Source organism: Ambystoma mexicanum, chromosome 13 (assembly GCF_040938575.1).
Source record: "Ambystoma mexicanum isolate Mex_15411 chromosome 13, UKY_AmexF1_1, whole genome shotgun sequence".
Taxonomy (NCBI): domain Eukaryota; kingdom Metazoa; phylum Chordata; class Amphibia; order Caudata; family Ambystomatidae; genus Ambystoma; species Ambystoma mexicanum.
In genome coordinates, this window is record NC_090938.1 from 789787805 (window position 1) to 789815104 (window position 27300).

General features: G+C 46.6%; 1 long non-coding RNA gene across 1 annotated transcript in view; it reads left to right on the plus strand.

Annotated features, from left to right (window-relative positions):
- The window catches only part of LOC138521976 (uncharacterized), a 50649-nt gene extending 24148 nt beyond the window's left edge, over positions 1-26501 (plus strand). Inside the window, exon 3 of the long non-coding RNA XR_011283201.1 lies at positions 26148-26501. This is a non-coding gene — a long non-coding RNA (uncharacterized lncRNA). The remainder of the gene's footprint in view (positions 1-26147) is intronic.
- Positions 26502-27300: the final 799 nt, after the last annotated feature.

A 27300-nucleotide genomic window follows, 5' to 3' on the forward strand; every position in this document is an offset into this window, starting at 1 on the left:
GGGGCCTATTGAAAGTGAAACTGTGGAAAGGCTCTGATGCTGTGCCTGCGGGCAGCTATGTCACCGAAACTATACTATCATATACCTCCACACAAAACATATGACTGCACCGTGAAACTTCTTATATACTTTCGCAGCACTCCCAAGAGCAATGCCCTAATATTAACCCAACTAAACCATTTTTGCATACTATTGAAATTAAATTCACCCTCCATTTTCAAGCATTGGCCTCTTAGTAATCGTTATTCTGATGCTTTCAGTTGCCTCTGATGGGCAAGCGGAAGCTTTTGCCAGCCAAATACGGAGGAACTTGTTCTGTCGTGCACAGACCTGCAGCCAACGGAGTGTGAATGTGTAAAACTGGCCATTACTGGTGGTCTGGGAGTTAGTGGAGCGCCTAAAGCCATGACGTCAATCTCTCATAATAACTACCAGGGTTAATTTATCAACACAACATTTTAAAACACCAATAACTTCAAGTCCATTTGGTTTTAGGTACTTTTACGGGCCCTTATCAGTGGAAACTGTGGACCATACACAATGTGTTGGACAACATTGTGAGAGCCCCTCCTACAGAGAACGAACAAGGCCCAATAACTTGCTCTATTCGAAGGTGCCCAATCAGGAGCAACTTCGTGAATATTTTAGCCCTGTGTGCCATGTCAGTGGAGAACAAGTCATTTTGCATATCAGTCTGGTTACACCCACAAGGACAGTAGGGCACCAAAATGCCAGGCAAATCTCTGAACAAGAGTACCACCATCGACCCCTGATATGCGTTTATGTCTCCCAGTGTGTCATCCTTCAAGTGCAGTGCCCCTAGCCTCAAAGAACAACTCCTCTACATGACAATACGTAATCGTAGTGCTTAAACGAGTGCATTATAGTGCCATCTTTGCAGCACGTTAGTTTAAGTACCATTGCAACTTCCATAAGAAAAAACAATGACATAGCGCCTGCCAAATTTTTAAATCACCAGATAGTTCCGGGCAAATTGATGATCGCATATTGTTTGTTACATGTGTGAAGATGGCTGAACATTGCCCTTGGATTGTATACTTTACAGCAAGTGTCTCGTATTTGCATTGGGCTGTTTTGGAAAATGGTTCAGAATCCTCCAAACCAGTGTTCATCACTTTCTTGTGAATGTTTACAAAATTATTTAAACATGTTCACCAGTATAAAGAAAATCAATTAGGAGTGCATGTTTGTATGTGGCGTAACGTGAATGAAAGGCATAAAAGCCGTGAGTAAGGCTTAAACGACTTCCATTCATGCCATGCCACATATTCAATCATTTGTATGGCGGAGAGGAGGGGCAGAGCGTGACTTGCGTTACCGCTGACTTCAACTATGCCATACAATTTCTCCAGCATTTGCGCTGGGATGGATTTTCATGCCGGCGCAAATGCTGGAGATCCCTATTGGGTCCATTGGACACACTGGGCCTCATTACGACCCTGGCGGAAGACCATGGTGCTATTAGCACCATGGTCGATGCCGGAGTCCGCCATGGCGGAATGGGGAATTACCACCCCATTCCGAGGTTGGCAGGGCGGTAATTCCCCATGCCGCCATGGCCCTTCCCCATTCCCATTTTTGCCCCATAGGGCTCAATGGGAATGTGCAAGGCGCTAAGTACGGTGCCGCAAATTGCGGCACCGTACTTAGCACCAAGGTCCCTTTGCGGGTGCCTACTTTAAAGGCTGGTAAAACCAGCCGTTAAGGTTGGGTCCCGCAAAGGGACCTCGTAATTAGGCGCTAATAGGTTAACGGCGCCGCAGCCTTTTATGGCGCTGTTAACCCATTAGTGCCTGGGTCGTAATGAGGCCCACTGTCTGCCATGCTCACATAGCAAGCAGTGCACACAATTACGAACACTGCCTACCATGCGCGAATGGTAAGCAGTGTTCACAATGAAAACTGAACGGTGCCCGACAAGCGAGCATTCCAGGCAGCATTTACTTACCTTGCACGGCAGAGTGCAAAAGGACAAAGGCAAAAGGTGGCATACACATATTCGCCGTGCAAATGATGAACATTTGGTAGCTGGAAGCTCAGTGGCAGATTTAAGGCAAAGGGCCCCGTGGGCAAAAATTACAGAGGGCCCCCAAGTGGGCGGGTACTGGAGGCGGGGCCCCAAAGTGGGCAGAGTTGCGCAAAGATGAACTTTAGGGACACATGATTCATTTTATTTAAATTGTGATTTTTAAGGCCCGAGCGCAGACATCCAGCCCTGAACTAATATTACAACAAGCAGAATTCAGGTCTGCTTAAATCTGCATTATTTCTTAACTATAATACAATAAACACTTGCTAGAGCAGAGGAGCGTGCGTTTCTGGAGAGGGGATACGGCGAGAAGTAAACTGCCCAGTCAGAGCACCCGCGACCGAGCTGCAGAGAACAACTGGGAAGTGATTAACACAGAGTAATAGTGGGCATTGTGCACTGCGCGGCAGGCGTTTAAAGCCCATTAATAGATTCATTGGGCCTCATTACACGGAAGGCGGTGAGCCATGGCGCTATTAGCGCCATGGCTCATGCCGGTAAAATACCGGCACCGCCTTGGCGGAAAGGGGATTTACCGCCCCATTCCAAGGTTGGAGGGGCGGTAAATCCCCCTTCCGCCATTGCCCTTCCCCATTCCCATTTCTGCCCCATAGGGCTCTATGGGAATGGGGAAGGCGCTAATTACGGCACTGCAATTTTGAGGTGCCGTAATTAGCTCCGAGGTCCCTTAGCGGGTTGGTTTTTAACGCCTGCAAAAAGCAGGCGTTAAAGCACCAACCCGCTAAGGGACCTCGTAGTAAGGCGGTAATGGTTAACGGTCACCGTTACCATTAATGGTGGCCGTTAACCATTACCGCCTTCCGTGTAATGAGGCCCATTGCCTCCATTACAGTGCGCTGTGAGCATCTGCTGAAATTCGGGTCTGACTGCAACGTGTGTCTCAGAGAGAGACTGGGAAGGGAAGGGGTGGGGCAGGGCACATGGGCCCGCTCGCCATTTGTCTGTCTGCCGACCGTTAAGTCCGCCACTGCGGAAGCTGTTCACGCTGCAATGCTAACATAATGGCTCTACACCGTGAAATTGTTGTTATGTTGAGAATACGATAGATGTCAACGCTGCTAGAAGAAAAACAAGAGAGGAAACATTTTCTACATTTTCTTGTGTGAACAATGGGGCCAGTTCACGAAGAAATCAATGTGTATACACAAATTGTGACAGGTACGAACTGCGGCAGTGACCACGCACAAATTGACAAGGAATACCATATGCACCATGAGCAGTTTTATCCCACTGGATTACCCACAGACAAAAGGACATAAAAAATAAAAATCAGCGACCCACCAGATGCAAGTCCCTGGAAGCATAACACAGGAAGAGGAAAAGTGTAAAACTAAATGTTTCAATGTTTTTTACTGAAAGTAGTGTCAAAGGCTGGGGAAGTCAATCTCTTTCAGGGAAACATGTTTAAAAAGGGGACACATTCCTGGGAGCTGCCTTGGTTGCAAATCTGACTTACGTCTAGTTACAAAGGGAGTAACTGACTTGCTATTCTTCCTGCATAGTAACAGGCTTTAGACCGAAATGGGCGGCCTGGCTCTCCCTTTGGGCCTCGCCCGCTTTTAAGCTTGCTGCTTTTTTAGGGCAAGGTCCCCGACGTTTGCGTATGTATGTGTGCCCCTCATTTCAATTGGCCACCCACTGTCATCGTAGACACGCCCATTTCGCATTTGCGAAATGGCTGTTTCTGAGAGCTGCTTTATGAGTCACTTAGGTGCATTTATATAACTTGTGTGGAGGTCATTTTCTGTCTCAGGCCTGAGTATTTTCTTGGCTGCTACGTGTCTAATACATGACCCATTCGAGCGCACATCTGTGGGTGATAGCAAGATTAGTCATGTTTTCGCTCATACTGGGGCAGTTTCATATATTCTAGGGGCAATTAGATTGCTTATATTGGGGTCTGCTTCATGGCTTCCACTAAGCCAATTTCATAGCTGGGTTATTACAATAAATTGTCTCCCACAGGACACTTTAATAGCAAGTCAACAGTCTCACTTCCATTGTACATGTATTTTATTTTCGTGGTTGTATTTTTTTGTTTGAAAAGTAAGGCTATTGTTACACGGCACATGAACAAAGAATTGAGATGTTACCATTACAGCAAGATGAGTATTGCAGAGAAATATCAGAGCATGATCCGGATTTGTTTGCCGAAGGAGGAGGCGGTAGAAGGGAACACAGATGGTGGTGGCTTTCTGGCGGCTCAAGGGCCATCTAAAGCACTTTTGGGCCCCTGGGCACGGACATCTTTGGGGCCCCCTCCACCAAACCAAATGACTTAAGTGATCAAGAATATCTGCCCTCTTCACCCCCCCGCCCCAGCGTTCACAACTCATAGTTTGATATGCTGCATTATAAATCAGCATGTTTACTCCCTTTCAGTCCCCTTCCCCTCTTCATTCTTGCAATAATCAGAATGATAAACAAGTACCATTTCAAAGCCAACATTATTAGTCATATGAAGAGGTTACCTCTGTTCTAGCATAGATACAGGACAGGATACTTTTTATCAGTAGCATCCAGGAAGATATGCAGCCTGTAGTATTAATGCAGGACTGAATGTAAAAGGTACATTTAACCCAGAATAGGTAGAGAACTCACATTTGCTGCCTCCGAAAATGTGAACGTGCTCAAGCATGGATAGAGGAGACCAATTGGGAGGAAGGAGAAAGCTACACATACCATAGCATGGATAGTGGATGCAGATTACAAGCTACCAGGAAGGTGTCTGTATCCTGACAGACTGAGATAATAAGTAAGGAGTTAGGACAAGGTAGGAATAAATCCAGAAGCAAATGGAGTGTCGGAACCCTGTGACTTTTCACTTTGAGGTACGGATAGGGGCACACATATGTAGATGAATTTGAGATTATAAGTGGGACATTGTTTTTAAATAATGTTGCCATTAGAGATTAAAAGACTACGTGCCTGTGGTGTGCAATATATCAATGCTCACTATTGTAGTGGAAGCAACACTATAGCCAGTGACACCACGAGTGAGGCTGTTTTGAAGATCATACTCTGAGAAGGAAATCACCCTGAGGTGCTGACAATTTTGAAAGGTTTAGGAACTGGCAATTTCTAGAGGCTAGGCAATACAAGATTACATTAGATGCCCAGCATTACACCCACTGGTTAAGGGGTGAATCTGGGATGTGTGCCAACTCTGCAATGTCTACATTTGAACACTTTCATTACCCAAACTAAAATAATCTAATTTTATGAAAGCGGACTTGGAAAGTACAACACACACATTACCAAACATGACCATTTTGAAAACAAAGTAGTATAGAAGGGTGCAACACAGAATCATTCTAGCTTCATTCTCCCCATCATCAAGGGAAGTATATAAGTACCAGCATACCAATCAATGTGATTTAACAGATTTCACCTCGGTTTGTCTTTTGTAGCTTTATATACGTCCAAAACACTGGCTAGTAAAATTGGTCCTGCACCATCTGGTCCGCTCTCTTCTGTCTACCACCCCTTCCACTCAAATGGCCCACATAAGAAGAAAGATGAAGTAATGGGCTAAATGATGCCACCAGCATGCGAGAAGGCAAGCTTCACAGAAGACAGTACAGTAATGTACGAGAGATTGGATGATTTGACCAGGATCATTGTATTGTCTGCTGGCAAAGCCAGGATACCAGCATGAATGCTTTGGTACCAAATTTGGATATGTATTCATCTCTTGGACTAACAGTTTATGCTCATTGTTGGAGGTGATTGCCTAGGTTTTACGACACCCCATCTGAACAAACCAATTTCTAGACCTTCACCATAAGGATGACATGTTCATTTTTATTGCAACAACTGTCTGGTGCAGGTATATTGCTGATAATAGCACCTGTTGCACTGCAAGACCAAGTACATATGCAGGCAGGTTTATAAACTTCACACATAGGAAAGGCTCAGCCAGCCTTACATGAATGTGCTCTTCTAATCTTGCATAGGAACACATATCTCTGCAATGTGTGCTTAACACACTGAGCTAACTTCTGAAACATTGGGGCACTCAATTTACCAATGTGCATTTCAAATCTGGCTATTGCACATGATCAACATAATTCCCACAGGAAGGAAAGAATGTGTTAAGATGGATTTCTGAACTCTGTCCTAGAGGAGCAGAGGTTCAGAAGGCCAGCCTAGTTTCTTGGAACAGGGTAACCTCTGGACAAGCCAGACCAATCAAGGTAGCGATCGCGGCGGTCAAGACTAGGTCTCAAGAGGGGTGAGGGTGACTGAAAGCCCGCAATGAGCACACAAAGCAAGGACGCTTACAAATTACTCCAAGCAGGTGTTATATTAAAAATATAGACACATTTATTACAAGGCCTTTGTAATATTGACCAGAGCAAAGAATCACGATAAAACTCAAGTAAACCAACACATCACAATCAAATACAATATATATACAATTACTGAAGGGTCTAAAGAGTTAGACGCACGAAATATGCAGACCACCTAGATGGGGAGGAAAATAATGCTTAGAATAGTTGTTCCCACTATTCCAAAGGGTCGAAGTACCAGTACAGGCCTTCTCGTTCGATCAGAGGCAGAATGGTTTCACGGAGCGACAGCAGTGCAGAGGAGCATTCCTTCAGCGGGTCACCAGCAATTCCTCGGTTCAGCCTCATGGTTGCAGGATACTTGGCTCCTGTATCCGTCGTTCGTGAGAACTCAGGAGATCGACATGGTAGTGGTGTTTCCAGCCTCCTCTTATCCAGAGTTCCCTTTGCGCCAAAACAGAAGGGACCCAATGGGAGATCTGCTCACAGAACACTCACACCATACGTGGACCTATCACGGACCACGGTGGTCTCAGGCATTCACGACACACTAGACTCTCTGGCACCCAGTATGTGTATTGGGACCAGACATCTCAGCCCACATCCTGGAGGCACACACAAGGCCTGTAGAAGCCCTCAAAAGTATCTGTGTTTTGCGGGAAAGTGCATGCCCAAATAAGGAAGGCCCCGGGTCGGCTCGACCTGGGGAAGGTGAAGGGGGCAAGACGGTCAGCGGGCAGGACAAAGAGCCTTGTGGTCTGGCCATTTTGGGAGCCAGGCCACCATTTTGGGCTAAGCGCGAGAAACGCGCTTAAACAGCCAAAAGGAGCTCAAAACACAAATAAACGATCGCTGCCACCAGTCCTGTCCGTGGTTCACTTGCACCGTTCGTTAACAATCCAAAGAGAGTGTCTAGGGCCTGTAGAGTGACTAGAGACCCAAGAGAGCGGTAACGTAGCTTACAGTGCCCTCTTGTGTCATGTTGCGCGAAAGCTGCAACATGATAAAAGAACTATGGAAAACAACGTTTCCCGGTACTGACTGTCTTAAGGGCATGTCAGTTTCCCCGTAAGAATGGAGCGAAAGCCCAGAGGAGTGCGGCAGAAGGTTGCACTTCACTGGCAAAGTCTAGATCATGGTGAAAACAACAGCAAAAAGTTTAGGGGTTGCCACATGGAAGGAAAATTACCCACAATTAAGAAATCTTTCCTAACAGAATGCTACAGGAATTGTGCCGCAAGGAACACACAAACTATACATACCACAGTTAACACAGAAAGCATTACATGATGAATTGATCGAGGCAGAATGTACTTGCCAAAACAGATGGGCAACAGGTTTAGAGCCTCGGCATCATGCCATAAAATATCATGATGCCTGGGCAAGTGCCCCTTTTGCCCTCCCATAAAAACGTCTCTGGGCGGCTCAACTACTGGGGCTTGGATCAGCGTTCTGGGTAACCTTTGCCCGGCGGTAACTGTAATGAGGAGAAGAGCCAGCAGGCAGTTGGCATTTTCACTCCCCTGGGCATCCTGCTTCCAATCCTTGGGGCTGACAAGGAACACGTTGTGTCTTGTGCAGTTGAGTTGGCACCCCTGTGCTTGGAGGATGCGATCAGGGGCAGGTGTAGCAGTCGCACAGGTTCACGTGGTGACTGGGAGTCGTGGCTGTATCGTGGGTCACTGAGAAGAACATTGGAAGCTAGGAAGGAGGAGCGCACGTGGAGCAGTGACCTCACAGCAGATGCCCTCGCAGGTCTGTACTCACAAATTATTTCAGGCTGGCAGTGAGCAATGGGGGGACTCTTGCGAATGGCTGGCTGCTAGGTGGCTGGCCAGCGGTTTAGGGTGATGGCCGGCGAACAGAGGCAGGATCTACATGGTTAGTTTAAGTTGTAGTTGCATGTTGTTATAATCATGAGTAGAAAGCATGAGCGGAAAAACACAAATTGTGACTTTTTCTCACTTTGGGTTGATGCTCAGGGCAGAGACGCAGAAGGAAAAATAGAGATCGGAGGGATTGGTCTCGCCACCGAAGACATGCAGATCATGCCTCCCTGAGAGAGACTTCACAAGAAGTCTGAGGCTGTGGAGGTATGTTTCCTCTGTGAGGAGAAGAGGCTTAAATCACTTGCCACAAGAACAAGTGTTTTGGAACTGGGCCTCCTCAAGAGAGATCGGAAAGTAACAATGCTTAAGGCAATGGTGCAGGGATCAATGGATGCTCAAAACACATTCATGCCCCTTCAGCACTGTGCAGAGAAGGGAATTTGGAGACAAAGGTGGAGGTGCTTCAAAAGCTTGAGAGCAGCAAACATACATACTCTGTAATTCCTCACTGTGGATGAGCCGAAAAAACTGACATTCCTAATCAGGCCCTTCCTTGATAAGTAAATCTTGGCCGAGGCATCTTAGGGTTCTGTAAATAAGCTCAGAGTGACCTGATTTAAGGATTCGCACAAAGAGAAGGCGCATTTCTTTATCCGCACAGAGGAAGTTCAGAAGTTCTTGGCTGCATGAAATCTTGTGTTGTGGTTGCATCCTTCTAGCCAGCTGGGTACTGTGATGAATCCAGAGAAGTCATCACTTCCTCTCTGAGGAAACTTTCTTCCCATGTGGCCAGGGAAGGGCAGCCGCAGCTGGATCCCAACCCTGGGGGTGGCTGTCCGACGGAGTATCACATGTGAGGAGAGGACACTTGTGGGAGGGAAGGAAATTCACTGGTAGAAACATGGTACCCCCCTTTCCAATGAGGGTATGACGTTCCCCTAAGTTCACCAATCTTTATGGCATATTGTAGTACAAATTCAGTCCAACCCCTCTATACTGATAAACAGGACTTTTTTTGACAAGTTCCGCCGAAGCATTGAGACGAGGAAGAGCTAGAGAGTAATGGAGAGCGTAAATGTCTTGGAACTAGAGACACGCTGTAGTGGTTGGAGGCATCTGATAGGTGCCGGGACATTTAAAATCCAGGCAGTGCAAGGAAGATGGAGATTAACAGTACCCGATGCGGGTGGGGAAGCGTAAAGCAGGGCAGCTAAAGCAGGGAGCAGAAGAGCTCCTATTGGCGAACTCATGATAGGGACAGAGAGGAAGATTTTGCTGCACGTAGACCTGCAGCAAGTGAGGCTGATGAAAGGAGGTCCAGGCATGGTGGACACCAGAGGACAGGCGGGACACCAGTAGAAAGAGGAGGTGTCCTGCTGGAGAGACCGAGAGCTGCAGAGAAGGCCGAAGGCACCAGAGAACACTGGTGAGCCCAGAGCAGGGAAGTGGGACCCTGGGGCACTTCGAAGCATATACTGCATGCTACGGGAAGGCAGAAACACTCAAAGGGCAAATCCGGCGAGGGGGCTGGGACGCTGAGTACCTTTAGAAGGGCGGCAGAAGAATGGGAGTGAAAGACCCGGTACCTGATAGAACTGAATTGTAACATATGTGGGAAGGCCTGGCAGGTCAGTAAACCAGGCAGCCTGTTGCGAGTCAGGAGACCCGCACCAAAAGTACAAAGTGAATAAGCCCTGGCAGGAGAGTATACCAGGCAATGTGAGTGCGAGTTAGGAGACTGGTACCCAGAGTACACAGTGAATAAGCCCTGGCAGGAGAGTTTACCAGGCAATGTGACTGTGAGTCAGGAGACCTACACCCAAAGTACATAGTGAATACGCCCCGGCAGCAGATTATATCAGGCAATGTGACTGCGAGTCTGGAGACCCCCACCCAAAGAGAAAGAGAACACTGGGAAACCGCTGGCAGAAGCGGATACCAGGCGGTGGGTTTGCAAGTCTTGGTCCCGCACCCAATAACAAAGAAGAGGTTTACAAATAAGAGGTGCCAGTAGTGGAAAGGTAGCCTCTTGAAAGTGTGTGAAACCACCTTGGGCTGATAATGGGATTGAACTGTGGATAGCCAAGTAATTCAAGGGGAGGAAAAAGAACCCTTGAGTGTATGAAGTCTAGGGGGAGGGAGCCATGCCCCCTGAATTGAATAATTGTACATTATTAGGAAAGAGAGTTGTGGCTGAGAGATGTGAAACCCAAGAAAAAGGATTTCATATCCCTGGGATGGAAAAGTAACAGAACTGTAGAGATCCAAGGGGGGAGAAGAACCCTTCAGTGTGTGTGGTCCAGGGATATGATATGATATGATTGGTTATTTATAACGCACTTAATACCCAGAGGTTTCTAAGCATGGACCCGGGGATCAAACCTGTGTTACTCCATGTCATCTTGCTTCCAAGGCGAGCACGTCACCGCTAAGCTATCCTCCCGAGACACAACCCCTGAAGTAAATAAATATGCATGTTTCTGAAGTTGAAGAAAAGCAAGGAAAGGGAAACCTTCTTGACTGTGTGGAATCCAGGGCAAGGGAATCATAACCCTGGACTGGAAAAGTAAGGTGAATAGTGGCATTGACAAGAAGGCCTGGCAAGAGAATATCCCAGGTGAATTGATCCCAAGTCTGAAACCTGTAGCCAAAGAGTGAGAGTCAACTTCGTGTATATGTAAAATCCAAGGGGAAAGGAAAGCCCAAACCCTACCCCTTTAACTAAAGTGTTTATAAACCGATCACTGAAGATACCAGTAGGGGAGGAGAAGCTCTTCCCAATGAAATTATAATCCTGAACTGAGAGGAAACTGAGAGACTCAAGGGCAGGGAACCCCCTGCTTTCGAGAGTTGTGAAATCTTGTTGAACCTTGATTTTTCATTTATTTGTGCACCTTTTTAACTTTGTGTTGGAACATTAGAAAGCCTACAGATGGCCAAGTGAAAGACTTGTCCGTTGCACATTTCTTTAAGTTTCGTTTGTACGGGTCAGGATAGGATTCTTGGACACAGCATGGGGAACTCTTTATTTTTGGACATTCTGACACTGACATCCTTTAGTTTTGTTGAAGCAGGGAAACCCCTCATAGTGATAGAGTGAGATAGGTCTTTCTGTAACCCTTCTTTTATGTTAATAAAAGTCTATAACAACCACCTGAATAACCCCTGTGTCCAAGTATTACTCCTGATTCATTACAGTACTGAAAACGAAATGGACAATTTAGTGGCAACGCTTCTTGGTTAGGAAACGGTTACACAATAATGTAATGCTGTTGGGATGGATGTAAGGGTGGCAAGAATTTGAGAGGTTTATCCTTTGGGGTAGCAGCACCTCCTGATGCTAATTGTGTGTCAGGTCTACCCTATACTGTGAACAGTCCTGGTCACCTTGCCGTTTATAGATGCTTGTGAATCTCATGTATGCAAAGATTCTCAGGCTAGGTGCGGTATTTCCAAGTGTAATTCTTTATTTACAGCGGTGTAGACACCTGGGGCATCATTCCCCCCCTTTTTTCTACTATCCATCTTGCCTTGAGAAGGACCTTTTTGGGTCGAAACATGTGTAGGCTGACCACCCTAGACCACGTGTCTACACCACTGTAAATAAAGAATCACACTTGGAAATACCACTCCTAGCGTGAGAATCTTTGTATACAGAAGATTCACAAGCATCTAAAAACTGCAAGGTAACCAGGACTGTTCACTATTCCCTAACCAGAGGTGTAGTTTCACCACTAGCAACCTGTGACCTTGCACAGAGATATGAAGACCAGATGACTTAAAACCGAGCTCAGCACAGGAGTGTGCATACCTAGAGCCCAAACATTTCTTTTTCCTACCCTATACTGTGTCAATAAAAACAAGGAGAACCCTAAACTGTGTCTTTAGATGAAAATGCAGCAAAATATTATTCTTCCCTAGTCCACAAGCACACGCTGGACATTATTTCACTTCATCACTGTCCATGAGACAGTTGACCAGCAAATTAGGGTGTATAAAATGTAAATGACGGTCATGTATGCACATTTGCCTTCAAATCCGGGATTTCACCTTTTATGCAGTAAAATGAAGCCATGCACCTATTCAAGGAAGACTGAAACAGAGTGTGTATGAAAGGATGTCTTATAAAAAGTGAAGTATTGCGGTGGAAAGGGCTTAGCAGCCAATCAGGAAGAGTGGAGCACCACACATGTCCAGAAACGCGGCGCTCTGTGCTCACTCTGAAGCCTGAGTTAGCGCTGCCAGGCGTAGGGAGTCTGAGGAGCCGTCACATTATGCATTCCACGCCTCAAAATCGGAACGCTGCCTCCCTTTTGCGGAAGGGTTATGAGAAGAGTGAGAGTTCAGTTCACAGAGTTCATGGTGTCTTACCCTGCAGGGGGCACTGTGCTCCTTTCTCACACTGGCTCTTGAGGAGTTCCTCCCAAGTGGCTCAGCCGGCCGACTCCTGCAGCAGGACTCTCAGGATCCATCTTTCCTGCATCAGAGGAGAGTTGAGAGTTCTCATCTGTTCTTCTTGATCCGAGTGAACCGTTTTGTTTTCTATTAGTTGTGAAGGGTCTTGTTGATTCTCTTTGAATCGGATCTGGACTCGCTCTCTGACAATGCTGAAAGTGATTGGGCTGTTCTTGTTTTGTAGAGGGCTACTCTTTCCAAGTCCCAGACTCCACTGTCCTCCGTCACCACATAGTTCCTTCCTACTCTTAGCACTTACAGTGGTGGACTGCACTAGGACAGGATTTCCTTGTTCCTATGGGTCATTCTCTCTTTGACCCAATCACTAATCACCGGAATGCATGCCCCGAGCTTTTGCTGACTGCCTCTGGACATGCTAGAAATATCAGACGCCCTCCGGCCAGTCGTATCGCTGGACTCTCACTAGTGTGTCATCTAGGTCCATAACTGCAAACCATTCCTTTGCACTGATTCTGTCTGTCTAATCACCAACTCCATTTTCTAAGGAAGAAACTACAATACACTTCTGTCTCTTTTGAATGCAGTTGTCGCTGCTTCCCTCCACGGTGGCACGACATACAGTCACAGTGGCTCTTCCAACCAGGAACACGTTCAACTGTGAATGGGTACTTTAGTTATTTCCAATGTGGAAGCAAGTATTCTACCTTCACTGCGCATGTGTCACTGGGGGTTCTGGTCCCATTGCTCACACAGACAAACGCATCTGTCCGTCTCTCTCTCCCTCATGAAATAGTTTCTTCCTGACGCACTAAGTGTTTTGGACGCTATGTTTTCAATACTTCACCTCTGACGAATCAGGGCCACTCCTATTCCTTAGGCCGTGGCATCTACTGCAATGTGTTTATCTAGTGTAAGATCGAAAGGCCTCAGACAGTGTGTTCGCTATGTAAGACTTCACGCGCGCAGATACTTCTCCCTTCCCTTGCTAAAATTCAGTCCCTTTCTTTAATAACAGCCATAGATTCTGTTTCTTTTCCCCCAGAAAAGTTCAGAACAAGCTTCCTGTAGTGCTCAGGCAGGCCCGGGAAAGACTTGAGCTCTTGTTTGATGTTGAGGTCTGCGGTATCGGGGATCGCTTTGAGCTTGGGCCTGATTCTATCAGTGTAGAAGGTGTAGCCGGGTTGAAATTAAGATTTGATAAACTGGAGCTAAAAGCAAGCTCCTGGTATCCAACATTAACCAGTGACCAGGAGCTACCACTGGGAACCAAGGACACAGCGTTTTCACAAATCTAACTTCCACATAGATTGCAAACTTATCATTTTGCACCTTATGTATGACCCCTTATGCTTTTAATGTTGTATAGATGTGCCCTAATGTTTATTTATATGCTGTCCCAAATACACAGAGTTAAATGCACATAGGTGTGCCTGTGCGGCATCAGTTGGCCAGGGGAGCCAAAAGTAGCTCCTAGTAGCTGTTGCTGCCAAGCTAACCATACTCTTCTAGGCTACAAGGAGGAGCAAAATAGCTCCCAGCTCCCCTCAATTTCGAACTCGGAGCCCAGATAATTTACAGACGTCCATCATGCATATACACTTTTCCTTTTGGAGACCTAAGCCAGCTGTTTGTGCAACAGCACCATTAAGCCCTCATTATGGCTCTGTTTCATCGCTCTGTAAATCAATGTGTCATCTTGAAAGTAGGACAGATTCCAGACTTCTCGCAACAACGTGCTCATTGTCCTCTGAAATGCAGAAGCTGCTGAAGAGAGCCCAAACGGCATGCGGGTGTAACGGTACTTCCCAAACGGTGTGATGAAAGCCGTCGGTGATTAAGATTATTCACACAGTTTGATCAGACCAGCGGCTTTGCACATGTCGAGCTTCATCGAGACAGTGATATGGTTGAGCATGAATAGCAACACAGAAACACTCCATATGGGAGAGCTGTCTACAATGTTTTCACTGTTGAGGGTTTGGAGAGCCACAGGAAAGCACAGATTATTGAGGTTAGTTTAGTTTCTTCATTTATACTGCGCGCCGAACCCTGGGGTAACCGGGTGCCGGAGACTTAGATGCAGTTACAACAAGGCAAGACTTAGATGCAGTTACAACATGTCAGGAATATACAATATACAATAATACAAGACTGTGAAATAACAACAATAAGTGTGGAAGACCAGGTTATGGAAGACCAGGTTACAGGCTGGTCGTCAGGGACATGCGGAGAGGAAGTACATTAGGCAGAGTTTCTGTTGGAAAGCCAAGTTTTAGTTTTGGCTCTGAAAGTCCAAAAGGAGGGTTCTGTTCTGAGGATTAGCAGGATAGCGTTCCATAGTTTGGCAGCTAGGACCGGGAAGCTGGCGCCGCCGGCTTTTTTTAGGGCGAATTTGGGAACGGTGAGGCAGTGTGAGTATGGCATTCTGGTTGGTCTAGTTGAGGTGTAGTTGTGGAACTTGTCTGCAGGTATTTGGGTGCATCATTGGAGCGGCATTTATGGACAATGACGAGGGATCTGAGGGTGATTCTATCTCGTACCGGTAGCCAGTGAGCATCTTGCCTGATGCTGGAGATGTGGGCGTGTCGTGGGATACTGAGGGCGGCCCTGAGGGCATTATTTTGAAGCACCTGTAGTTTGTTCAGATTGCGTTCTGACGTGCCGAGAAAGAGTGTATTGCAGTAGTCCATTTTTGAGAGCACTAGTGCTCTGGCTAGCGTGATGCAGCTGGAGGCAGAAAGGAAGGGTTTGCAGGCGTTGATAAGCTTATTTGTGTAAGCTGTGGATGAGGCTGTGGCATTTACCTGTCTTTTGAGCGAGAGAGTGGAGTCTAGATAAACCCCAAGGGTTTTAATTTCTTTGGCAACTGTGATTAGGTTACCGTCTATGTTTATGGACGCGTAACGGGGGTCTAGTTTGTTTAGCCGTGGTTGGGAGCCAACAAGAAGTAGCTCAGTTTTCTCATCGTTGAGGCATAGCCCGTGCTCTGCCATCCAGGCTTGGATCTCCAAGTATAGATTGTTGATTCTGGTGGAGTCCTCGTCATAGCACCCTGATAGTGTGATGAGAACCTGGATGTCGTCAGCATAGTTTGTGTATGTGACACCCAGGTTGTCTAGGCGGTCAAACAATAGCTTAGTGAAGATATTGTATAGGGTTGGTGAGACGCACAAGCCTTGAGGGACGCCGCATGTGATGGGGACAGGGAGTGCTGAGGCCTTGGGGAGAAGACCCGGGTGGTTCGGTTGGTTAGGAAGGACTGGATCCAGGCAGTCGCCTGATTAGAGAAGGCCGCTGACGTCATCAGATGTTCCGTGAGGATCTGATGGTCGACGAGGTCGAAGGCTGCTGATAGATCTAGTAACAAGAGAATGGCTAGATTACCCTTGTCTTTTGCCTCGTCCATCTGGATTTTTAGGTCCAGTAGGGCTGACTCTGTTCCGTGCCTTTGCCTGAAACCGGATTGTCTGAGACCCAGGAGGTTATTGTCTTCCAGGTGCTTCTGTATTTGCAGGTAGGCCACTCTGTCTAAGATGTTTAGGATGTAGGGAACGGTGGTGATTGGCCTGTAGTTGGTTGGGTTATTGGGGTCTAGACTAGGTTTTTTTAGCAGTGGCATGATCCAGGCCTCCTTGAGGGTGCTAGGCACTGAGCTTGATTTGAAGGATGTGTTGATAAGGGCTGATATGAAGGGGGCCAGCATGTTGGCGCCTTCCTGGATGATGGGAGCTGGGCATGAGTCCCCTTGGCATCTAGAGGGTTTGAGGCCCTTAATGATGCTTTCTACTTCTTTAGTGGATACTGGTGAGAAGGAGAAGGGGGGGCAGGTAGGTGTTTTGGGAGTAGTGGACGGTAGATGGTTTGTTTTTTTGGTTAGGTTAAGCTTTTTCTGTTCGATTTTGGATTGTAACATGGTGATTTTGTCTGCTAGTGCTTTTTGAATCCTCTCACACCAGTCTTCATCTTTCACGCAGGTTTCTGCCAGAGTGGGGGGGGGATTCGAGTTCCCTGAGGATATTGAAAAGCTCTTTTGTTTTGGATTTGGCACTCTCAATTCTGTAGTCATATGTCTCTTTTTTGGCCTTGAGGATGGCAGTTTTGTAGGTGGTGGCTGCTATTGAGAGTTGTGTTTTGTTGGAGGGGTTGGGCGGTTTTCTCCAGGTGGCTTCTGCGGCTCGTTTGGAGTTTCGGAGGATTTTTAGCTCTGGTGTGAACCATTTGTTCATGTGGGCTGCCGGTTTGGCTTTGGTGAGTTTGAGTGGGGCGATGGTGTCAACTGCTGATTCTAGCGTTTTGTTGTATAGGTCAGCAAGTTTCTCCGCATCTAGGTTGCCATAGTTTGTGGGGGTAAGGATGTTGTCTAAGAGTGGGCTGAGGTTTTGTAAGGTAATGTTGCGGTTATTTCTGCTGAGGGCTTGGGGGATGATGGGGGTAGGAGTGTTTGGTTGTGGTTTCCCTTGGATGGAGAAGGAGATGGCGTGGTGGTCAGACCATGCAGTTTGCTCGTTTTTTGTGATGGTCATAGAGCAGTTGAGATCCGCTAGCCAGTCCAGGGTCCTTCCTTTGTTGTGGGTGGGGTCTGTGATTCTGAGCTTGAACCCTAGTTGGGAGATGGTGCTTTCCAGGGAGAGTGCATTGGCATTGTTTGGGTCACCGAGGCCGAGTTTGAGGTCGCCAAGGAAGATGATTTGCGATCCTATATTGGTGTTGGTGGTCAAGAGGTCAGATATCTCTTCCTCGAATGTGGTGATGGGGCCTGGGGGTCTGTAGAGGAGGTGTAATAGTGTGGTTTGTGTAGCTGAGAGTTGAAGCTTGGCTGACAGAAGTTCTGTAGACCGGAAGCTAGGCGGTGGGGTTAATCTGAGGCCAAGGGATGTTTTGGCGATGAAGGCTACTCCTCCTCCTTTGCCTATGTCCCGGTCTTTCCTCAGTATTGAGTAGCCTTCTGGGATGGCGAGGGATAGCGCTGGGCCTGCTGCTTGGTGCAGCCAGGTTTCAGTGATAGCCAGGAAGTGCAGGTTGTTAGCAGAGATGAAGTCTGCGATATCTAACGCATGGGCGACCAGGGAGCGGGCATTGATGAGGGCGCCCTTGATCAGCGGCTGTTTGGATGTGCTCAGTGGGGCTGTTTGGGTGATGTTCAAGATTTGGGCGGCGTTAGCTTGATTGTGCGCGGGAAGAGGAGAGTGTTTTTTGGTGAGTGTCGTAGGGGTTATGAACCGAGAGCCGAGTCTCAGGTTTCTGTCTTTCAATGTGCATGGGTTCCAGGGAGAGGGTGGAGCAGCAAATCGGCGGATCCATTCTACGGGGCTGAGGGTGCCGTTAGGCTGGTCAGTGTGTTGGGTCTCGAAGAAACCCATAGTCGAGGTGCATGGAGGATGTTGGGTTGGGTGTGATTGTGGTTGAGGTTTGTGGCGGGTGATGTTGTTGTGGTAGAGCAATGCGAGTGTGGCCGTTAAGGTGAGAATGGCTAAGAGGAGGTTTGCCATGGGTGGTCAGTGTGCGACCTGGATATGGTGTGGTGAGGTCGACTAGATGGCAGTAGAGTGGGTTGCGGTGGATTGGGAGCCGCCTCGGGACTAGATGGCAGTAGAGTGGGTTGCGGTGGATTGGGAGCCGCCTGGGGACTAGATGGCAGTAGAGTGGGTTGCGGTGGATTGGGAGCCGCCTGGGTCGGGATGGGCGGGGAGGCAAGTAGTCGGATTCAGAGTAGCGGGGTAATGGGCAGGCACAGTGACACAATAGGTTAAGGCACAATGGCTAGCAAGTAGACTGTCCTTAAATGCACCTAGGATTGACTGTCCCAAAACACACTAAATGCATATGTGCCAGAGGGCACCTAGAATTGACAGGTATAGGTTATATGAAAATTGCCAGAAAATCGTCACATACAGGCATGCAAAGTGGCCCTTAGATTTAGAGTAGCGCAGATGTGCAGATTAGCAATTAGGATCAAAAATAGCAAGCGTTTGAGATTAGCACAGCAGTAGATCGGAGTAGCGCATGAGTTCAGAGTGGCACATAGATTCGGGATAGCGCCTGGATTGGGAATAACATCTAGGTTCAGGGTAATACTTAGTTCAAAATAACACCTAGATTCAGGATTCAGCCTAGCACCTACATTCCGAATAGCACTTAGAATAAGCGTGACATGCGTTTGGAGATTAAGTACAGCATTGAGTTTAGAGGCTATGGAGATATGTTGCACGAGGACACATTGGGCTACAGGTCAACAGATCTAGGGGTAGTTGGTGAGCAGATCAGCAGAACAAAGGCAAATGATCACAATGCAGTTAGAAGTGGTAACTAGAATTGCATTAGGGTAACAGAGCATCAATGAGGCACAGCAAAGGCAGAGAGTTTTATATATACAAATCAGAGAGTCATAAAGTAGTTTGGTGCAGAATCTTGTCATAGCATCTAGATTCGAAATGTTGTAAATGGGCTGTGAGCCAGTCAAAATAGAGTGTGGTCGGACACGATGAAGGAAGGTTTAAGTAGGCACACGCCTGTGACTTTGAAAGGATTTTGCCTTGCATTTAGGCATGGAGCGCTCAAGTCACCCTGAAGGGCATAGGTGTCACAGGTGGATGTTACCTTAGGAGGCTGGTGTTGGGAGGCCAGGGGACTGGCAGGTGGCAGGATCGGCAGATAACAGGCTGAGAACAGGCTCCAGCCTTAGTCTCAAAGGCCTTGGTCAGAGAGGGCCGGCTTCGCCTGCCGGCGTCCAATAGCAGGAGATGTAGTACAGCTGGCCAATCAGGCAGGGCCAGGAGTGCTGCTGTGTGCCTGGTAAGGCACCACTTGAATTCGCCTAGAGTGCGGCGGCCATCTTTGAAGGGGGTACCTCGTGTACCAGAAGCTGTGATTAGGGCAGAAAAGTGCACTTCTCAGTGAGGGCTAGTGCAGGTTTCTTTAAAATAAACAACAAAAGAAACGCTGTGCTCAGCAATTTTTTCTTTCTTTTTACTGGTTCTGTTATCCCTTCCATTTGTGAATCACCCAGAAGGTCTTTAAGGGGTTCACTGGCAAAGGTTTAACTTTGTGTTCGACAGGTAAGTCTCCTTTGTGCAGGTGGATTTTATGAACACCTTTTTTCACACACCCTATTTCTTTGGAGAACAACACCGTCCTCACTTGTTTTAATATCCAGACTGCGTCCTTGTTCCCTGCTGCAGGCTCTAACTTCATCCAGGATAGTGAGGGCATGTTTTATAGAGTACACTTTCCTAGAAGCTGAGCGTGCATTACATTCCCTGGGCAGTTTCTGTAAGCGAGGAGATCCTCTCTGGGTTTCTAGTTATTTCCTTCTACATGTCTTGTGGAATCACAGTGAGGTCACGGATGGAGTCCGCCATCAGCCGGATTTCACTTCCTTCCACTCTCACTAGGTAGTGTAGACACGCCATCAGTTGCCATCACTGTGTGTGGAATCCAAGGTCCCACCATGATGTTGCTTCTAGCAGCAGGGCTAAACAAAGAGGTGATGGCTGGAAGGTTTAGAATTAATTCTAAACTTCTGTCCATGGCGAAGTGGCCTACACAGCCACAAATTGAACACTCTGCGTCGAGCAGGATAGTTACGATCACTATTGTCGCAGCAGAAGCATGTCTTCCTGTTGACCGATCTCTTATCTGGTCCTTTCAATCTGGTCATCTTTCATTCCTTTGACGTGTCACTTGCCTTCACTTCCGTGTACATTCCACTGGTCTGTCCGGGTTGCTGCCTGCTCCTTGTGTCCTCCTTTTTTAGCAGATTTTGGGGGATGGGGGCATGCCATTTAAATGAAAGGGACCTCTGCCAAATGAGTGGAACAAAATGGTGTGCTACACATGTTGGGGGGGCAAACACCTTTGCCCCCCCTAAAATGACGCCTATGATAGCCATTTCTCTTCCTGGAGCATAAACGGTGCCACCCAATGCCTCTATGTAATTCTGGAATCGAGGAATTGATTGGCGCCACGGAATGACAGCCACACCTGAGCTAGCCATAACGTGGCAGCGGTGTCTGCATGTGGACTGGCTCAATGGGTCACTTCTCATGCAGTGCTGGATTGCTGTCCTTGATGCCTGGTGACTGGAGTCCACGGGTCGCATCCTGTCCTCGTCGCCACTGTAATGAAGCGGCCTCCAAAAGGAGGAATTAATACAGCAGGGTGTGCGTCAAAGAATGGCTTTTACTGCGATCATTATGTCGTCCATTTCAGGGCCCAGAATATGTTGAATGTGCCCGCTTTCTCGAATCTTCCATTGGTCTCAGTTACTTCCAGATTCTCTTTCCACCTCCATCAACACACAGTCGGGTAGTGTGTAACTCTTGCACTCGGCTTAAGCACACGTTGAAATGGGGATTCTATGGCATGACAGGAGGCTTCATATTATGCATTTCCATCTTTACTCTGAAACCACAGCAGCAAAGAAAAAACTTTACAAACAAAAAGTTTCAACAACAGAACTAGATAAGAGTTCAATGTCCATGCATGGGGAACTCCCCAAACCATCATGGAGGACAGGTCATGCCCTGCAAGGAACCAATGAGCAGGGACCCTCCTCTATATATATCCATTACTCTAACCCCAACTCCTCTTTCTTTGCTGCTGACACCACAGAGCTAAGTCACCCCTTTCAGTTGTGTCTTACATGTTAGTCAGTGTTTGCCATATTAATTGGTGTTGCATATATATGTGTGCCTTGCGGCTTTCACTTTGTAAAATTGTGTTTCCTTATTTTAAATTTATTTGCTGTGTTATTTGAACGGCCACTTACTTTGTGGCGTCTAACAGAATTAATGGGCCATGAGCGCCCGTGCTTCTTCCTGCAGTATGGTTCCTTTTATGGGTTTGGGGCGCCTGGCAGCGCCGAGCTGTGTGTTTATTTTACTTTCTTTCTGAGATAATGCGAGCAGTCGCATGGGCCCTTGTGGAAGCTAAAGCTTTAGCTTCAGGCCTGTCGAGCGTGATTTATGTACAGAATGTCAGCTGTGCTGGGTCTTTGAAGCCTGGGCTTCAGACCTCCCGTGCACACCCTTTGTTTATCTTGTTTATTTTTCGCGTGAGGCCCATTTAGAAGCTGTTGCTTACAGGCCTGTCACACGTGGGTTGGGTGCCTACGGCGCCCAGTTATGTTTTCTTTTATTTTGAGAGTCTTTGTCAGCAGGGGTCTTTTAAAACTTTGCTTTGGACCTCGCACGCACAGCCAAGGGGTAGGGCTGAGCAGCGCTTTTTTCTCCTGCAGCTAGTACAGCCACCAGTGGCTCATATGGTAAGTGCTTGGTCTTGGAATGCTGGAGACCTGAGTTCTAATCCAAGGTCTGAAACATCCTTGGCATGATTTAAAAACAAATTTAAATCGTTTTATGCTGAATTATGAATGTCAAATTTTTGAATTTATCCATAAGGGAAATTTCCTTTCTTATACGCTGCCCTGACCCAGGGGTAGGGTTGAGCAGCGCTCGGAATCCTGTGGGTTTGTAGCGCTATATATATAATTGCTGACTTATGAATGCTAAATTGTTCACTTTATACCAAATGAGATAAAAGGGGTTTTTCCCTTTAAAGTAATCCATATGGGAAAGGTGCAGGCTTCCACATATGGGTCTCCCATTTCAATCCCCATGCGCGCCCTGGCAACAGCTTTGCTTACTGAAGCGCAGGTGAGGGGAGCGCCATGCACCACCTTTACATTTTAGAAATGAAATACAAAATGCTACCAAGTGTCTCGCTATTTTTGGGTATCTTTCGTCAGAATTTCAGCACCTTTATTTTGAGTGCCGCTGCCTGCTCGGCTTCAGGTTTCACCTGAGTTTGGATGCGAGGGTTGTTCCCTGGCGTGCTGCTGACTTCCATACCTTGCTCGGGTAAGCAGCTGGTGGTGCGCTTGCTTGGCGTATTCCTTTGACACAGCAATGGTCAAGCTGTGTGTGAAGCATTGCCGCTTCTCTTTGTTCAAACAACTATTTTGTTTGTTTTATTTGTTTTCTCACTTTATCCTTCAAAGGAAAGACAGGGGTTAGTGGAGGAGGTTGTTAAATGACCTAGAGGGGGCTTGGGCCTTCCTATCCAACCATCATTCAGGCACAATCCTGTACTAGAATGATATTTCATGTCCCTTTACGGGGGAAAAGAAATGTCTGCTTAATTTCCCCTCTCTCTCTCTTTTCCGTAAGGTAAGTTCAGGACAACTCAGTCCGTTTTCCTTTAGGTTTCTCCTCCCCTGAAGGGGTTAAGTTCGCAGGTTAGGGGGTGTACCTACAGTTCTGGTCTGTTCCTCATATCCTGTTTTCTTAATATATATCTCCCCTAATGCATGGTCCTTGGTTTCTGTGTCAGTTAATTTGGCGGACCCTACTTGCCAACATGAGGCTTTAAGAACCTTAGCCTTCTTCCCTCATCAGGGGGGCGGTCTTGGGAGACAGTGCCATCCTCTTGTTTTGTGAGCTAACCCTCTCGACATTGATTGCACAGTCCTGGGTATCCTTCTTTGCCCTAGGGGACATAAGGGGTAGGACCCTACAAAGGAAGAGGGTATCTGGGTTTTTTAGGACATGTATAACCCAGTTTGCTCACTGGCTAAAGAGGGATGTAAACTCTATGTTCACTATTTGATGTGCAAGTACTAGGCTACTTGATCGAGATCTGTTTGCCTGCTCGGCAACGACGGCGCCTCTGCTCTTACGGAGCGGCGTAGTTACCCCTCCTGTGAGAAGGGATGGCTCAAGGGCAATGCAGTCCTCTGAGAGGTTAAACTATACAATCCAGGTTCGGATTATAATACTAGCACTTGAAAATGTGCGGATCATGAAGGACTGGATTATAAGAGCGATTGCCTGTTCGGCTTTGATGGAAAACCTTCACGGCCACAGGATGACCTAAGCCCTTACCTGTGCGATTTCATCTCGAATTATTATTGAACAGGTGGCTTTATTAAGATCTTGCCCCTCAGGAGAAGGGAGCAGCTCCTTTGGAGGTTTTCCTGAGTCTACCTATCCGGTAGAAGGTGCATCAAGAAGTGCGCACAGTTACTCCTCTGCTCGAGGGGCTTGAGCATGGTGTTTTTTGTTCCTTTGGAAGGATTGTGCCGACAGCAGTCCTGCTAGTCATAGGATATCTCCTGTATTGCCTTTGGTGTTCACTAGGTTTTTCGTAGATGATGTTCATCTCAAACCCCTGGGGGTTGCTGTGGGTTAACAAGGATCCTATTTGTGTTTTTCCTCTGTCAGTTTTTCCCTTGCCCTCATTTTAGAAGGGGCGGTGATAACAACCTCCCTCACGGTTTCTGAATTATGAATGAGATAAATATGCTCTCACTAATTGGGAGTGGACATATAGGATACTTCTAATAATAAGTATTTTACAAGTTTTAACATATATTTGTGGCACTCTTTAAATGGAAGTATTGTTATGCTCATTGTTTCCTGTCTCCTGGCAGATGGTATGGTCGTATTAGACCTTGAGGGTTAGTGTTGAGGGGTTTCCTCCATTATTCCTCCCCTCAAGAGTTTCCGCGTCAGTTCTACTGATGGGTTCACTCTTATCTTTGTCCCTCCCTTTCGGTTTGGCCTTTCCCTTCAGCCCCTGATGTCACCAAGTTAATGAAGAAGGTGATAACTCACAGAGGTTCCAAAGGTTCTGGCGTGTGTATATATATATATTTGTTTCTTGGATACAGTTAGAGATGTCCCTTCCGCAATCACAGAGTTTGTTCTTGGTTTTAGGCACGTCATTATAACTCTGCATCTTATCCTTTGGGATGATAGACTGTACGGAAGTAAGGAGTTAGCAGTTTTCTCCCCTGGAAAGGGTGATTATTTCCCTTAGCTAGTTAACCTAGATGGGCAGAGGGCCAGCTCCTTCCGTGCCATTGTTCCAAGCACCCCGCGAGAATCTATTGCTCTCGCATTTAGATCAGCCTTTGGAACAGTTACCTAACCCTGTTACACACAAGAGCCTTTCTCTGAGATCAATTCCAGTTAGCTCCGTGACTGGAGCAACATATTGTCAATCAGGATGTCGGTCCGATAACTCAGCAAGTGCATCACTTGCTTTAACATCTGTGCAAAGCCTGCTGATGCAGGATCCAATGGGCAGAGCCACACTCAGCCTTTCATACTTGCGAGATCGATAAATGAGCTCCACACACCGTGTGTTACAACAAGCAGGGCTCAGATGCCTGATGGTTTGTAGCGCTTTATGAAAGCTACATTATTAGCTCTCTCTTGGCCTCAATCTGGTACGGTTGGAGTTCCGATTGGGTGATCTCTTTTCCTTGTGAGAAGGTGGATGCCAGTCCACTGTCTTCGGACGGTTCCTCCGGGATTGCTCGGTTCCTTTTGGGGCCTTCTCGGGAGGGGATGGTTCCCATCCCTATAGAATTTTACGGTGCATGTTGTCTAGTGTCATCCCTATCCACCTTTCTCTATCTCTGCCCGTCACTTCTCTCTTATGGTTCCTCTGTTATTCATTAGAATATATTTTCATCTTTTCCTGGGGCTTCAGAAGTTCTTTGCGCAGTGCACTATCTGGGTCGTCAAGGACTTTTGGAAAGCCTTTAATAAGCCTGTTTTCTTTTAGATGGCGGCTATTCAGTGAATGGGTATGTGATAAGATTTTGCTTCTGTTTCTCTCTTAACGGAAATAGGTTGTTCTGGTAGAACGGTCTATGAAGGCTACTTTGCATGCCAATGATTGCATTTTACTGCCATTATCGCAGCGAAACATGGTCGCTAAGGGTGAAAACGGTGGTTGGCAGTACTTGGTGCGCGGGACCTTCAGGTCCATTGGTTTTGGGGTTCCACCTTGACTAGGTGTTTCCTATCGGCTTCGATTATATCATATGGTATTACCGCATCTTTGTTTTTTTAAGTAAGGATTGTCTGTGCTACAACTGTTTTCAAAGTTATCCATGTGGAGTTTCTTTCCTGTTAAAGTGCATCTCCTGTTTCAGCCCTTTAGATATGGACAGTGGAATGTTCTCCCGGGGGTCAGGATTTATTGCCAGATTGGGTACCCATAGGGTTTCCTCCATTTATTATCCAGGTCTGGGTCATTTTCTAATGTATAAGTTTTTAAGTGTTTTTAAATGCTTAAGTTGGACTAAATACCTCTCAGCTGCTTTCCTGTGGGAACATTATTGCAGGGTCTCTTACCCATGGGCCATATGGATTAAGTAGATTGCAGAGAAAGGGAGTTAATTGCTCCTTGGTCCTTCAATGGAAGATGCTATAGTGTTTAAGATGCTCTCCTGGGGGAGGGAATTGTCAAAGCAGCTGTTTGGTCATGGGAATAATATTTGGAATAATAATTTTATTTTATCACTAGTGTATTGCTCAGGTTGGGATTTGGATTGGGATGCAAGGGTTTTGAACTTGCATAATATGAAGCCTCCTGTCATGCCATAGAATGGGAAATCCCCCTCACTAACGTGACAGGGGGTTTAGATTCTATTAAAGACAGGAGGCGAGTATTATCCCACCCACCCTCCCTTTGTATTGGCTGTTCAGCTTCCACCCACCCACCCTGTTATATTTCATATTGTTTCAGATTTGGGTGAGAAGTCCTATCCAGAAGAACTTCGTCATAGATTCAGGCTGTGGGAAGGTTGAGATCTCCAGTTTCGCTGGATCCTTTCTCCGCGCTACGCAGTTCAACTGTTTCATTGGACGTCTGGTGCAAGACAGCTGCAGAAAGAGGGGTTGGGGTTAGAGTACTGGATATATATAGAGGAGGGTCCCTGCTCATTGGTTCCCTGCAGGGCATGACCTGTCCTCCATGATGGTTTGGGGAGTTCCCGATGCATGGACATTGAACTCTTATCTAGTTCTGTTGTTGAAACTTTTTGTTTGTAATGTTTTTTCTTTGCTGCTGTGGTTTCAGAGTAAAGATGGAAATGCATAATACTCGCCTCCTTTCTTTAATAGAATCTAAACCCCCTGTCACGTTAGTGAGGGGGATTTCCAATTCCATTGCGCAGCTTTAAAACTGGTTCAGGAACAAACCGTGCTGCAAGTATTGACGGGGCGGCCACATTTGCTGCATTGGCTGCATTGCAGTGTGTGGGGTTCTGGCAAATCAATAGGCACACATGTTCCACACGAGATTCCGATCTGGATATATTTAGTCTCGCAGACAGACAACTATGTCAGTGCATTTCTCGTTTACGACATAATTTCCCGCCACCAGGTTACTCGGTGCAAATGGAAGGTCACAGGAGGCGAAAGGGAATTAATTGGAATTAATTGGACGAACTGCTGTTGGGAAGGAAACTTGCGCTCTTCCCTGGGCCTGTGTCTTCTTTCCCACTCGCAGTTTCACTTTAAAACTTCTAGATGATATGCTTGATGTTAAAAATCATCATAAAAACGACACAAAAATATCTTCTTGTTTAAAACTGGACCTGGGGCTGGCTGCATTATCAAACAGTGCTGTATTTTATAATCAACCCCTGCTTTAAAAAAATAATTCTTAAGAATATATTTGTCATAAAACAACTCTGCTTGAACCGCATATTTTAAAGCACAGAATTTAAAACACTTGAATATCTCTTTTTTTTATATTTAAATTGTATAGATAATTTTAAAATCTATTTTGTATTTTGGAGCCTTTTGTTTTCACTTTCCCTTGCAGTGCACTCATTCGGATATAGGTTTAGCAAGGTAAAAAGAGTGTTGGGGTAGGGGGAATTCACTAGAAGTCC